The sequence below is a fragment of the Octopus bimaculoides genome, chromosome 7 (genome assembly GCF_046866305.1).
Source record: "Octopus bimaculoides isolate indiv1 chromosome 7, ASM4686630v1, whole genome shotgun sequence".
In the NCBI taxonomy this organism is placed as follows: Eukaryota; Metazoa; Mollusca; class Cephalopoda; order Octopoda; family Octopodidae; genus Octopus; species Octopus bimaculoides.
This window is the reverse complement of record NC_142934.1, coordinates 35100009-35116193: the sequence shown is the minus strand read 5'-3', so window position 1 is coordinate 35116193 and position 16185 is coordinate 35100009. Positions and strand designations below refer to the sequence as shown.

At 37.9% G+C, this 16185-nt stretch overlaps 1 protein-coding gene across 1 annotated transcript in view; it reads left to right on the top strand.

Annotated features, from left to right (window-relative positions):
• LOC106872643 (UDP-glucose 6-dehydrogenase) overlaps positions 1-16185 on the top strand; it is a 111350-nt gene that overhangs the window by 45932 nt on the left and 49233 nt on the right. The window lies entirely within an intron of this gene.

The window sequence follows — 16185 nt, the reverse complement described above, 5'->3', positions numbered from 1 at the left end:
CTGCAGAATCTGATGATCCCATAGCTATATCAAATGCATTTGGAGTATCGGACTGGTTCCATAGTTATTTTGTGATTTGAATTCACATTGAAATGTTTTATGTAATACAACTCATTTTGTTGATTAACTTTTTTCTCAAAGAAGTAAGCTTTCCATCACATTCTGCGAATGAATTGGCTTGTCTTCTCAAGAAGTGATCTCCTGTATTCCTTTCTACCTGGTGTAGGTTTCTCTGAGTGAGACGTATAATACCATTTTTTCCATCTTATAATGATCTTATCGGTGGCCAGCATGTAATAAAAACCATACAGATATATAAGTATATGATTATAATTAAGGGTACTGAGAAAGCAGCACCTACACACTAGAAATAGACATCAAATGACTCTCAAACCACATAATTTTTTTCACTCCATTAGCACAGGTTGAAAGTGAGGTAAATGAATAAAAAACGATTTGGCAAAATGTTTTTCAGGTTAATTCTGGATTGAACGATTTCTGTTTTAAAAATATAAAAATTACTTTACCTTTGCCAGTAGAACGTACCAAAATATACATACATGCAACTATATATATATATATATATATATATATATATATATACCCATACAAATACATGCTTATATGCACAAATACATACATATATTCACATGTATATACAAGGCAGCTCCTATTATTCATCTCAACTACATGCATATTTGATCAAAATAATATGGAGTGAAAAAATGTTGGGCTTTTAAAGTCATTTGACGTCTATTTCTAGCATGTAGGTGCTGCTTTCTCAGTATCCTTAATTATAATTATATCTATATAATTATATAGCTGTATATATAATATATATTGTATTTATATATATGCATATTTGTATACTATATATATATATATATGTATATTTATGTATTATATATGATATTTATCATCATCGTCATGCTGGCATGGGTGGGATGGTTTGACAATAGCTGTTTTGACAGGACTTTTACAGCTGGATGCCTTTCCTAACAGCAACCACTCAGCTGCGTGGACTTAGTGCTTTTTATGTGGCGCAGGCAAGGTCAGTTTTTACAACTACATGCCCTTCCAAATGCCAACCACTTTACAGTGTGGATTGGCTACTTTTACATGGCACCTGTACTGACAGGGTCACCAAGTACTTTGCAAGACAAAAAAAAAAGCTCTTTTGAGAGAGAAGGGAGCATTGGAGGAGGTGATCTTGTGTCGGATGATGAAAGGTTATAGTGTGGTAGAGAGACAGAAACAGGTGTCTTGCTGTAGAGGAGGTACAAGGTTACTTGGCCGGAGGGAGAGTGAGACAGAGATCAGGAATGAAGACAGAAACAAGTACACTGCCACAAAGGAAATACATGGTTACCCAACCTGAGGGAAGTGCAGGAGAAGGAGAGAGAGAGTGGGAGACAGCTGGATAGAGATGGTAGCAAACTGCCGGGCATACGCACTGATACAGTCAGACTGGGCATGGGTGTAACACACAGGTCGAAGCTAGCGGAGAGCAATGATACAGTGGTACAGGGCCAAGAAGACAGGATTGGAGAGTGGGAGGTAAGCCTAGTGCATAAAGTAGAAATGGAGAATACTATCTTCATTTCTCTCCAGTCCATGCATGTCTTCTGCATTCAGAGCTCATGTCTCACTACCATGGAGTATAGCCGTCCACACACAAGCATCATATGGTCTACCTTTCACTCTGAGAGAGAGTCTTTTTGTTGCTAACAGAGGTAATAGCTCTCTGAACTTCCCCCACCCAATTCTTATTCTAGAAACAATACTTTCAGAACATCCTCCACCATTGCTAGTTTGGTTACCTAGCTAACAGAAGCTATCTACAACCTCAAGAGAGCCTCCTGGGCATTTGAGAGAATTTAAGTCCTGTGCGCTCTTAGTGCTTATTGTTCCTGCCCATCTGCCACATACAAAGACAACTTTATCTGTTAATCAACCTGTGATTCCACTGCACCTCTTATGTGTCTATAGTTTACTCTGGGTGCAGTGAATGGAATTTCTTCCAACTCCTTTCCCACATACTGAACAGGGCTATTTACCTGACAGAAAGAGAGTTTTATCTTCTTTCTTACTAACAACAATTTTGGTCTTAGCCAGGTTAACATTAAGGCCCTTTGATTCCAGGTTTTGTTTCCATACCTGGAATTTCATCTCCAATTCTGCTAAGGATTCTGCAATAAGAACAAGGTCATCAGCATATAGCAGTTCCCACAGGCACCCAGTTTTGAATTCCTCTGTTATGGCCTGGAGGATTATAATGAATAAGAGTGGGCTGAGAACTGAGCCCTGGTGAACCCCTACTTGTATGCTAAATACATTACTGTATTCATAGCCGATTCTTGCCTTACTGACAGCACCACTGTACATGGTTTGTACAGCTCTAACAAGCTACTCCTACTCTTAACTTCCTTAGAGACCACCATATAACAGAACAGGGAACTCTGTTAAAAGCTTTCTCCACGTCAACGAAGGCTAAGTACAATGGCTTACTTTTGGCCAAGTACTTTCTCTGCAGCTGTCTCACTAAGAAGATGGCATCTGTGGTACTCTTCCCAGGTACAAAACCAAACTGCATCTCATCTAGTTTAATTCTATTTCTAATCAATTGAGCTATAACCCTCTCAGTAACTTTCATGACTTGGCCTAGCAATTTAATGTCTCTGTAGTTGTTTCTATCTAAGGCATCACCTTTACCTTTGTAGCAGCTAACTATGATACTACTACACTAGTCATTGGGGATGGTGACCTCCTAATTAACTATACAGGTGATGGAGCTGTATCCTACACCAACAGAGATTTTAATCATCTCAGCAGTGATTCCTGATGGCCTAGGGGCTTTCCCTGTCTTCATGTCCTTAATTGCCTTATCTATTATGCTGCTATCAACTCTAATGGCTGATCCCTAAATTGGTTCGATATTTGGTACACTCTCCTCCCATTCCACATTTAGTAACCTTTCATAGTGACACTTTCATGCATCTTTCTTCTTTGAGTTACTAAGTGCAAGAATACTATTATCCATTTGTGCACATTTCTCATCTACCACATTTTTATTCTCTCTGATACACTACGTTGCAATCCTCAACACCTCATGCCTCTGATTCTCATACTGTAGAACATTTGCAAATATCTTACCTTCAGCTACCCCTTTTGCTATGTAAACCTGATGCCTAACAGCCCTTTTGGCTACCTTATATAATTGTCTGCTTCCACCATTTTCTCAGTCTTTTCAGGCCTGTCTTTTTGCTTTTATAGAACTGTCAACCTCCGTGTTCCACCACCATATCACCCTTGGTCTAGCTGGGACTCTGCACCAACCACAGATTTCGTCTGCAGGAAGTTCTACTTGTCCTCTAAGCTATATGTCACCAACTCTTCCTCTCTTCCATTAGTAAATCTCTAAATTTTTGTCTGTTTGGTGGGTCTTTGAACTTACATAGTCTTCTTTTCCAGATTGGTTGAGTCTTTCTAGCTCTAATTCTGAAGTCACTAACTAGTAACCTATGCTGGGTTGTTCACTCTTCACCTGGGAAAGACTTTGCATTTTTAAGCATCTATTTATCTCGTGGTGAGGAGGTAGTCAATCTGGCTTATGTGCTCACCAGATTGATAAGTGATTAGGTGGATGGCTGGTTTTTTTAAGTTAGTGTTGCAGATCACAAGATTATTTGTGTTACAGAACTTCAGCAGTTTTGTTCCCTCCTCATTTCTTGGTCCAAAGCTATAGCCACCATGCACTCCTTGGAATCCATGGGGATGCTGTCCAACATGTCCATTGAAGTCACCAGTCACAATAACAAAGTCTCTGTCATTTGTCGTTGAGGTGGTCTGCAAAAGACCTCATAGAATTGGTCCTTCTGCTCATCAGTCAGCCCAGACTGAGGAGCATAGGTTGAGATAAATGTAACTGTTAATTTACCTATGATAAGTCTCATCTTAATTACCCTGTCACATACTCTGACTACCTCAATTACCTTATCTACCCACTTTTCTGCTAACAGTATGCCTACACCACCTACTCTATCCTTCCTGCCAAATTAGAACTATTTGAATCTTTGTCTCTTACACATGAGGAATCTAACTGATGCTCCCTTCCATCTTACTTCTTGCACACCACACACATCAAATGGCATCACTCCAACATTTCAATCCTCTCTCCACTCCTTCCTTTCAATGTGCCGACATTGATGGTAGTGGCTCTGAGATTGAGTGCTTGGGAATGATGGTGGCAAGGTAGTTGTGGAAATTTTGTCAACACCTGATATGAAGATCTCCAAAAGCGCTTGCCAGCTAATATAAAGCTTTGGTGCATAGTCTATTCAGTGAATTACAATGAATCACAGTTTTCCCTCCACCTCATCCAACAACTAGAGCAAAAGCCAACAAGTGGGTATGAGAATAGAGTGGTTACATAGGACAGTTTAAGTATTGTATGCCTAAATATATATATGTATATATATATATATATATATATATATATATATATATCAATTAATAATTAAAGGTACTAGCAAGCAGTACCAGCATGCTGGCATAGCAGTCAAACTGACCAAACCACAAGTTAAACTTGATATTCTATCTAGATCCTTTCCATATGATAAAAGTAAATCTTTTTGTCTGCTCTGTAACGAAGAATAGTATCTCATTCTGTTCTCAGAGAATTCTTTTGTAAACACGTTTAAAGAATGTGTTTATCATTGTAAATGTTGACAAAAACATACCTTTAGTTCCTATAAGTAATTTCTACCAATCTGTAAAATTCGACTTTTATCTGTTTTCTTACATTTCATTTCCACTACATATATCTATTTACACACCTTTAAGCTTTATTTCCACTCTAATTTTCTGTTACTTTCTTTCTTTCTCCTCCTCTTTCTCTAAATTGCCTTTCCCTTCATCATGTATATATGCGGTAATCACATACGGTTAAAATGGCTTATTGATATGTTTTGTTTCTCTTTTTTTCCCTGATGAGATGATTGCATTGTTTTACATAATTTTATTCCCTCAGGAATAATACCAATGTTTTCTTGGAAACATGTTGGAAGTATAAAGATCTGAATAATAGCTGCATTCAATCACTGTAGTGGTTGAACATATTCTTCAGTTCTCAACTAAATTGCAAAAGGTTAACAGTTTTAAAGAGAACACCTCCTCAGCTACACTTTGGCATAAATAGTTTGAGATTTGGTTCAGTAGAAAAAAAGTTACATCAAAATATTTGAAGTCTAAAGGTGGGCAGTAAGACACCTATTCATCTTCAATTAACATAAACTTTTTTATTTTAAAATAAAAGTATACTTTTCTTAGACTTAAATGATAGAAAAATGCATGAGGAATTCAGAATTGTTAGTCACATTGAACAAAAATTAGTAGGAAAAAAGTCATGAGGTAAAATGTCATGAAATTTACTGTCGGTAAGTGAGGAAGTAAGAAGTAACACCTCGAGCAATAATGCTAAGATAAGAGTATATTTCTAAAATGAATGTTTACATTCTAATGTGGCGAGTTGGCAGAAACGTTAGTGCACCAAGCAAAATGCTTAGTGGTCTTGATGAACTAGCCTGATTAAATAATTAACTGAAAAGAAAAGGAAAGCAACTAAAAAGGAAAAGCAAAAAAAGCAGAAAACAAGTTAATTAAAGTTGAAAGAGAAAATTAATAATAACAGTTAAACTTACACTAATTCAATAGCATATTAAAAATAAGTTTACTAAATACTTAATTGAAAAAATAAAATATATGAAATGTGGCAAATTGGCAGAAACGTTAGTGCACCAGGCGAAATGCTTAGTGGTCTTTCGTATGTCTTTTCGTTGAGTTCAAATTCTACCGAGGTTGACTTTACCTATCGTATATTTTTAATTAAGTACTTAGTAAACTTATTTTTAATATGCTGTTGAATTAGCGAAAGTTTAACTGTTATTATTAATTTTTTCTTTCAGCTTTAATTAACTTGCTTTCTGCTTTTTATGCTTTTCCTTTTAAGTTGCTTTCCTTTTCTTTTTAGTTAATTATTTAATCAGGCTAGTTCATCAATGTGTTATATGCTTCAGATATGTGCATCTAAATTTATTAGGGCAGGAATATAGTCATTTCTTGCTGTGTCTCTTTGGGCAGACCTGAAAGCATGTAGTAAGGCTGTCCAGAAAAGGCACTGGTTAAAAGTGCTTATATTCCAAATTTACTTTTTAAATTTCAAAATTAATTAAAAAGGATTTTTCATAAATCAAATTTATATTAATGGGATTTAGGTAATTTCAACTTGTGTGTATCTGATATGCTTTTATAATTACTGTTGTATTGAATAATTATTGATAGATCTACATTAGCAGCAGTCAGTACTATTATCACCAACTCAAAATCTAGGTTACTTAAGGTGAGCCTGGTAACTGATGGTTTTGGAGTCTTGTTGTTTGTAACTTTTGGTGAGCCATGGTGCAATCAACAACATGGTAAAATGCCCTGCCATTAATTTGGTGTGGATGAATAATATCAAATAATTCAACCACAACGTTTATTAAGTATGAAAAAAATTGAAATATTTTCATCACTTACATGGAAAAATTGAAATATTATCTTTCAGTATTTTATAAGGTAAAATCTTAAATTATTAATTGACACATTATTAATTATCTTATAACAGCAATGCCTGGAAAAATCATGGATTACATGGAAAAATGTGAGCATGAAAAGTAATATTCTTAAGATTATAAACCTGGAAAAGTACAGGACAAGTTATTACACCTGGAAAAGTATAGGACAAGCTATTACTTCCAGTAAAGTAAAGAATAAGAAACTTTTTACTTAAAATATTGCAGCTAAAATTAAAATTTGAATATTAAAATTTATTTTATTATAGTTTACAAATAACACTATACTTATTTAAATAGAATTTAGCTAATTTACTACCTTAAATACAGAAAAAAGTGACTAATTATACAAACTTACAAATTAGCTAAACAGTTTTGTACAATGATAAATTAGAAGAACTGGCATTCTTTGCTGCAATATTTTAAGTAAAAAGTTTCTTATTCATTACTTTACTAGAAGTAATAGCTTGACCTATACTTTTCCAGGTGTAATAATTTGTCCTGTACTTTTATATAATCATATATAAAGTAAGAATGGTCCTTCAATTTGTAAATAATAATATTGATTAGTGTATCGAGAAAAGTCCTTAATACTTGTTTGGTTTATTTTATTGATTTTTATTGATTCACTAAAGTCTCCCTTCCATGATATATGAATAACAATCATTATTTAAGTAACTTCAAATCTTGTTACCCTTAAAAAATTAGTAAGTTTGATTTCCATTACTATAGCCTAAATATATATCTATGGGTTACTTTGGTTACTGCATTTACAGCCTTAAGTTTGTATTAATGTTTATTACGGAACTCTCCTTACAATAAATTAAGTACATGCGGGTATTTTACTTCCTTGTTTACTTTCTCCCCTTCGGTTTTTTCCCCTTATTTAACAGTCATTCTAACAGCTCTTTTGTCTTAATAACAATCAATTACATAGTAATTTCCCTTTGTTTAATGGTAATTTTCATAGCAATTTTTGATTGCCTCGATGACTGACGAGATGCCAGAGCAGTTTTCTGCCCCAACATCCAAAACTCAGAGTTTTATTATGACAACCAAATAATTGTCACATATTATATTACAGATATATATTATTTCTATATATATAGTACCTATATATATTATATATATATGTAATATATTATATATATATATATATATATATATATATATATATATATATATATATATATATATATATATATATATATATATGACCCCCTCCTCTTCACACATCTTTCCTAACTGACCTCTCCCCTCCTTCAAACAAGCCCACAACCTATGAGACCTCTTGGTCCACAGCTTCATTAACCCAACCTCCCAACTCGGCTTGTTCTCCTGCTCCCGCCCATGCTGCCGCACTTGCTCTTACTGCTCCAACACCATCCTCCTCACCAGCACCCATCATCGACCCTATCACTATCACATCACCAACTCCTTCACCTGTACTTCTACCAATATCATCTACTGCATATCCTGCTCTCTCTGCTCTTGTCTATACATCGCGCTAACAGGACGCCGCTTGGCTGACTGGTTTGCAGAACACCTCCGAGACATCTGACTTGGCAATGACACCCCGGTCTCGCACCATTTCCACTCTACCGGTCAGTCTTTACAACACCAGTCTGTGTTTGGATTGTCCTTGCACAAGGGCCATCCGCACTCCCGTTTGCGCCATGAACAGGGATTAATTGTCTCTCTTCACTCCTTTGCGCCACATGGGCTCAATTCTCCTCCCCTCTTCATCTAACCTCCTCCCCTCTCCTCTCTCCCCCTCACTCCTACTTCCTCCCACCCACCCACCCTCTCTTGCTCTGACTCCTACTCTCCTCTATTCTCTTCACTTCTACCCACCTTCTCCCTTCCCCCTTCATCATCACCCCTCCCTCGTAACCCCACCCCACCCTTACAAAATTCAACCCCTCCTTCCCTATCCACCCCATCCCACCCCATCCCTTACACTCATTCCTACATACCCCACCTCTACCCCCACCTCTACCCCCACCCTCAGCCTAACCCCCACCCACCCTTGCTTTCCCCACTCTCGCCTCCCTCACCTCCCAACACCATCACACCACACAACACTACATCATATCACACCACCATGCACACACTAGCACTGACCACTTCCCAGCCCCACATCCATACAGATACACACAAGCACACGTCAAGGTAACCAGCCCTCTTCCACACGCACATACATACTCTCTTACACACATGCACGCACACCTTCGTTTTGGGATCACTACTACTTTATTATTTCCCCTTTTTCTTAGCTCTCCTGTGTGACCCCTCTGTCCGGCATTCGCCATGATAGATCGCTAGCCATTACACATTCTATATTTTCTCTCCTTGTTTCTTTCTGTGTTCCTTTCTGTGGAAGAGCATAGGCTCAAAATGTTAAAGACTTTTTCACTTCCTGAACGTTAAACTAATATTTCTGTTTGTTGTCTACACCACATGTCTTTGTCTTTTGTTTTTTTGTGAATTCTCCCCTAATATATTATATATATATGTATGTATCATGTATATATATTTTTTTATCATCATCATTCAATGTCCATTTTCCATGCTGGCAAGGGTTGGACAGTTTGACTGAGGACTGGCAAGTCAGGAGACTGCACCAGGCTCCATTCTAATCTGGCCATGTTTCTACAGCTGGATGCCCTTCGTAATGCCAACCACTCCAGGAGTGTAGTGGGTGCTTTTTATGTGCCACTGGCATCAACCATACTTGAATAGTGCATTGTACGTGCACCGGCACAGGTTCCAGTCAGGCAGCACTGGCATCAGCCATGACTTCGATTTCACTTGACTCTACAGGTCTTCTTAAGCATAGCATATTGCTTGATGATTGAAGGGTACTTTTAAATGAGCCAGTTATGCAACACTGGCATCAGGCATGGCTACGATCTCACTTGGCTTGCTGGATCTTCTCAAGCATAGTCTCCAAATGCCTCTGTGAGGCCCAATGTTCAAAGGTCGTGCTTCAGCATGTCATCTCATATCTTCCTGGATCCACCTCTTTCACAGGTTTCCTCCACTGTTAGGGTGTGACACTTCTTTACACCACCATCCTCATCCATATGCAACATCCATATGATCATACCAGTGCAGTTGTTCCTCTTGCACATCACATCTGATGCTTCTTATGTCTAACTTTTTTCTCGGGGTGCTTAACTCTGTCATGTATGCACACTGACATTACACATCCAGCAGAGCATACTAGCTTCATTTCTTTCAAGCCTATGCATGTCCTCAGCAGTCACAGCCCATGTTTCATAGCCGTGTAGCATGGCTGTTAGCACACATGCTTCATACAGTCTCCCTTTCACTTTGAGTGAGAGGCCCTTTCTTACAAGCATGAACTTTGTCCAGGCTATTCTTATTCTAGCTGCTATGCTCTCAGAGCATCTCCCCCTGCTACTGACTTGGTCACTGAGGTAATGGAAGCTATTGTAGCAAACTCATAAGAGAGAACGTAGGTTCGTTTGCCTGAACAGGAAAAATTACTGATTTCTCATTGGTTAAAAATTACTGCCCATATGCGAATTCTGAACTTCATTGAAGAAGTCTTTCGTGAAGTACGGTTCTAGAATTCGTGTATGAGCAGTTATAAAAACCCCGATTTTTGGGAAACTCTCCAGTGATCGTTGGACTGTCATTCAAATCAATGACACTCACTCTCAAGTGATCGTTGGATTGCCATTCAAATCCACGACACTCACCCTCTTGAGTATCGGCTAATATTTATGCCATGTTCAATACTCAATTCCAACAATATTGAATTGTTGTGAATTCTTGTAGTTAGAATTGAAAGATTAGTTAGTGTAAATTTTAAGTCGTAATTCTCTACGACAAAATGACTTTATTTCTAATGGTTCTATAAATGCCAAATGTTTATAATAAACTAATGTAGAAATTTAATTCCTTTTACTTCTCATTTCTTTCAACTTGTTGCATTTATTTCTGTATATTTATGAAACTGTATTTTTTTATGTAACGGTCAAAAGAATACGAATCTATATCTTCAACATACATGTACGTATTGAACATTCAGCGTCTTGGTATGTATGCATCATAACATTTACGCAGCCTAAAATAAGAGTTATACTTAGTGATAAATATTTATAATTAAGTTATAAGTAACAAGATTATCATCATAGCTTTTAATTAAGAAACAATAGTATTTGTTATAACTTACGATCGAAAACATTTTAAATAAGATATAGTATTCACGCTTCCCGACCTGTACAACATAAAACTATCAACTACTTCTAGGTTTTCCCCCTGACATGTAGTGGAATCTGTTTTCTGTACATCTTCGGTGTTTATTGCCCCTGTGCATCCGCCACACACAAAACTATCTTCCCAGTTAACCTTCCTTTGATATTGCTGCACCTTTTATGTGTCCATAGCTTACAAGCTTACACTGGGTATATCTTATGGAGTTTCTACCTTCGCCTTATATATATATATATATATAAAAATTGAAGGAATGGAGAAAACGCATGTTATAATTGCATACTTTATTACAACCTATGTGATCCATAGGGATCTGTGATATTAAAATTGTAACCTCATCAGGGAAAGTATCGGAAATAACATTAAATTTAAACTAGACTGGCTTATTCTTTCTATTTCTAAGCCATATGAAAAGGGTGGAAAATCTTGCAATATTTGTGTTACAGAACTCCTCTTCATTTTATTTTCAAAGAATAATCTGGTAAATACTTTCATAGAACATTCTTACAGATGTAAACACTGGCAAAAACATACATTTTCAGCATTTAAATAACAGTCAATTTTTTTTAAACGCTATCATATTTACCCGTAATAAGTAAATTCTTCAAATAGTTCTAATAAAACATACTATTATTCCCTCAAAGGTTAGTAGATTAAAATTATTTACGATTCAAATTATTTATCTAAACTTTCGTAATTTATTAACCTAAATTAGAGCATATTTTAAATCTTGATAAACTCTTGTAACAACCAAAACATACAAAATTTATGTACGTTTGAATATACCGGTATGGGTGTTTTTTTATATATACGCGTGTATCTGTGAGAGAAAATGTATATGTGTGTGTCTGTGTATACATATTCAGGGTTTTGTATAAACTAGAGGTGTTTCTATTGACTTTTTTGTGTACATATACGCATTATCATTTATATTTTTACTTTTACCCTTATGTTTACTCTTATTAATATTATTTTTTAAAAAATATATCAATATGCATTTACGTATGATTTTTTGGATGTATGTACATTTTCGTGTAAAGATGTATTTATTTACACATAGGTTTATCTAAATATTCATATATGAGTGTACTTGTGAATAAGTATGGGAGCATATTTGTGTAGATGTATTTTTTATAAAAAAATACATGTCCATATTTAGATGTATGTGTGTGTGTAAATATACATGTGTGTATATGATTCTGTATACAAGTTTATGTGAGTGTGTATGTCCACATGTGTATGTATATGTATGTATGTATATGTATATATATATGTGTGTGTCTGTGTATCCCTCTTGCAAACTACCTCGTCGACGAGTGACAGGGACCTTCTCTTTGTGGCTGGAGACTTCAATGGTCATGTCGGACGTCGTGCTGGAGGCTTCCATGGCATACATGGAGGCTATGGCTTCGGTTCCCGCAACGAGGAGGGAACCAGACTGCTGGAGTTCTGTGATGCAACCGATCTTATGGTCTGCAATACCAACTTCAGGAAACCTGCCAGTCACCTAATCACCTACCGCTCCGGCAGACACTCTAGCCAAATCGACTACATCCTCGCCAGAAATAGGGAAAGAGGGCAGCTTATAAATGCCAAAACCTACCCTGGCAAAGAATGTACCCCACAACATAGATTAGTAGTTAGCGACTTTGGGATCAAGGCAAAATGGGTGCCCAGAATTAGACCGGCTTGGAGGAGAAGGGTGTGGAAGCTTAAAGACCCTGCAAATGGACAGAGACTTAGAGACAAGTTACTTGAAGCATTTAACGAAATAGGAGGGGATATAGCATCATACAACGTGGAAGACAATTGGAGATTTCTGCAGGACAACCTGTTGAAAGCCACCGACCAGATCTGTGGGTGGTGTAAGGTCCCCTCTCGACCCAGAGTAACGTGGTGGTGGAACAAGGAGGTAGACAGGGCTATTAGACAAAAGAAACAGGCTTGGAAGGACTGGAAGAACGGTGGTAGCAGGGAATTGTACCAATGTGCCAGAAGGGAGGCTAGGCGACAGGTTTATTTAGCCAGAGGGGAAGCAGATAAGAAAAGATTTGCCAATGTTCTGCGCCGTGAGGACCAAAGACTCGAGGTATTTCGTGTTGCAAGACAGTGTAGGAGAGAGAATAGTGATGTCGTAGGAGAGAAATGTGTTCGCATGGATGATGGTACGCTTGCACTAAACGAGGATGCAAAGAAAGAGGTTTGGAGATGCCACTACGATAGATTGCTTAATAAAGAGAATGAATGGGAGGAAGAGAGCCTGCCGTATGTCGACCCAACAGAGGGACCAGCTATCCGAGTTGATAGTACCAGGGTAGATAAAGCAATCAAGAGTATGAAGACCGGGAAAGCCCCCGGCCCATCAGGAATCACTGCAGAGATGCTCAAAATATCTGGCAGTGTTGGCTATAGCCTAGTCACCCGTATTACGAACCAGGTGATACACGAAGGAGTCATACCCAATGACTGGTGTAGCAGCATCATAGTCAACTGCTACAAAGGTAAAGGTGACGCTTTAGATTACAAATAATTACAAAGGCATCAAGCTGTTAGATCAGGTTATGAAAGTTACAGAGAGGGAGCGAATCAATTTAGATGAGATGCAGTTTGGGTTTGTGCCAGGTAAAAGCACTACTGATGCCTTATTTCTACTAAGACAGCTGCAGGAGAAATACCTAGCCAAGGATAAACCTCTGTACCTGGCTTTCGTTGACATGGAGAAAGCCTTTGACAGGGTCCCCCGATCCCTTATCTGGTGGTCAATGAGGAAACTTGGGATAGAAGAATGGTTAGTGAGAGCCGTGCAAGCCATGTACAGAGATGCTGCCAGTAAGGTGAGGGTTGGAAATGAGTACAGCAATGACTTCCGGGTAGAGGTAGGGGTCCACCAAGGTTCCGTCCTCAGCCCCCTCTTATTTATCATCGTCCTCCAGGCAATCACAGAGGAGTTCAAGACAGGTTGCCCCTGGGAGCTCCTCTATGCTGATGACCTTGCCCTAATTGCGGAGTCACTATCAGAACTAGAGGAGAAGTTTCAGGTGTGGAAGCAAGGTCTAGAATTGAAGGGCCTTAGAGTCAACCTAGCTAAAACCAAAATCCTAATAAGTAGGAAGGTAGATAAAACACAAACTCCTACAGGTAGATGGCCCTGCTCAGTATGTAGAAAAGGAGTAGGTAGTAACTCTATAAGATGTACCCGGTGCAAGCTATGGACACATAAGAGGTGCAGCAACATCAAAGGCAGGTTAACTAGGAAGTTAGTTTTTCTTTGTGGCAGATGTTCAGGTGCAATAAAGACTGTAAACAAACAGGAAACAACTTCTATCTCATTCCAGGGTGAAAAACTAGAGGTAGTCGATAGCTTCCGCTATCTGAGCGACCAAGTTAGTAGTAGGGGTGGGTGCACTGAAAGTGTAGCTGCTAGAATAAGAATAGCCTGGGCAAAGTTTAGAGAGCTCTTATCCCTGCTGGCGACAAAGGGACTCTCACTCAGAGTAAAAGGCAGACTGTATGACGCATGTGTACGAACAGCCATGCTACATGGCAGTGAAACATGGGCTGTAACTGCTGAGGACATACGTAAGCTCGCAAGGAATGAAGCCAGTATGCTCCATTGGATGTGTAATGTCAATGTGAATACCCGTCAGAGTGTAAGTATCTTGAGAGAAAAGCTGAACATTAGAAGCATCAGTTGTGGTGTGCAAGAGAGACGATTGCGCTGGTATGGACATGTGGTGAGAATGGATGAGGATAGCTGTGTGAAAAAGTGTCACACCCTAACAGTTGAGGGAACCCGTGGAAGAGGTAGGCCCAGGAAGACCTAGGCTGAGGTGGTGAGGCAAGACCTTCGTACATTGGGCCTCACCGAGGCGATGACTACTGACCAAGACCTTTGGAAATGTGCTGTGTGTGAGAAGACCCGGCAAGCCAAGTGAGATCGTTGCCAGTGCCCCTGGACTGGCTCTTGTGCGGGTGGCACATAAGATGCACCATTTTGAGCGTGGCCGTTGCCAGTACCGCCTGACTGGCTTCTGTAGGATTTTCGAGCGAGATCGTTGCCAGTGCCCCTGGACTGGCTTGTGCGGGTGGCACATAAAAGACACCATTTCGAGCGTGGCCGTTGCCAGTATCGCCTGACTGGCCTTCGTGCAGGTGACACGTAAAAGCACCTACTACACTCTCTGAGTGGTTGGCGTTAGGAAGGGCATCCAGCTGTAGAAACTCTGCCAAATTTAGATTGGAGCCTGGTGTTGCCATCCGGTTTCACCAGTCCTCAGTCAAGTCGTCCAACCCATGCTAGCATGGAAAGCGGACGTTAAATGATGATGATGATTATGATGATATATTTATATATATGTATATATATATATATATATATATATATATATATATATATATATATATATATATATATGTGTATATTTTTATTTATATATATATATAGATATGTGTGTGTGTGAGTGTATCTGTGTGTATGTATGTGTATATGTATACTTGTGTGGGTGTGTGTACGTACGTTTGTAGGTATATATGTGTGTATATGTGTACATATCTATGTATATGTATGTATATATAATTGTGTATGTATTTGTATAAATCCATATGTATGCGTGATTAGCGTCTGTATGTATGTACATATATCTGTATGTATGTGTGTGTATATATATATATATATATATATATATATATATATATACACACATACATATGTGTATATATATGTATGTATGTGTGTATATGTGTATATATATTTATGTATGCATGTATGTTTTCATACATTTATATGTATGTGTTGTCCAACCTACTATCTGGTAGCGTCCAATTCTCTAACGGTTTTTTTCAAATGAATCACGTCATAACCTTATCCATCTATTGTTTTCATACTCGGTCATAATGTCTTACGTTTAAGATGATTCCCATGCTTTCCCTGATGAGAAGGTTACAATTTTAATATCACAGATCCCTATGGATCACATAGGTTGTAATCCTTTGAAACATATGTAGGAATAAAGTATGCAATTATAACATGCGTTTTCTCCATTCCTTAAATTTTTAAATATACTCAAATACCCAAAATTTCAAGGAGTTCCTGCCTTAAAAACAGGAACAACACCAAAGTTATTTTGTGTTCCTTGCAACATTGGTTTCTATTAACCCATTTATTCTATCCGAAGAATTTTTATTCATTAAGATAGAAGAAATACATATAATTATATATATGTATATAATAGTTATCGCCAAGCCAACATGGCAGTCCCAAAATTAGGACGAAAGCTGCCGTGAATTAGCTCCAAGAAGCCATCGCCTCTAGCTAGCTATGTGACACACG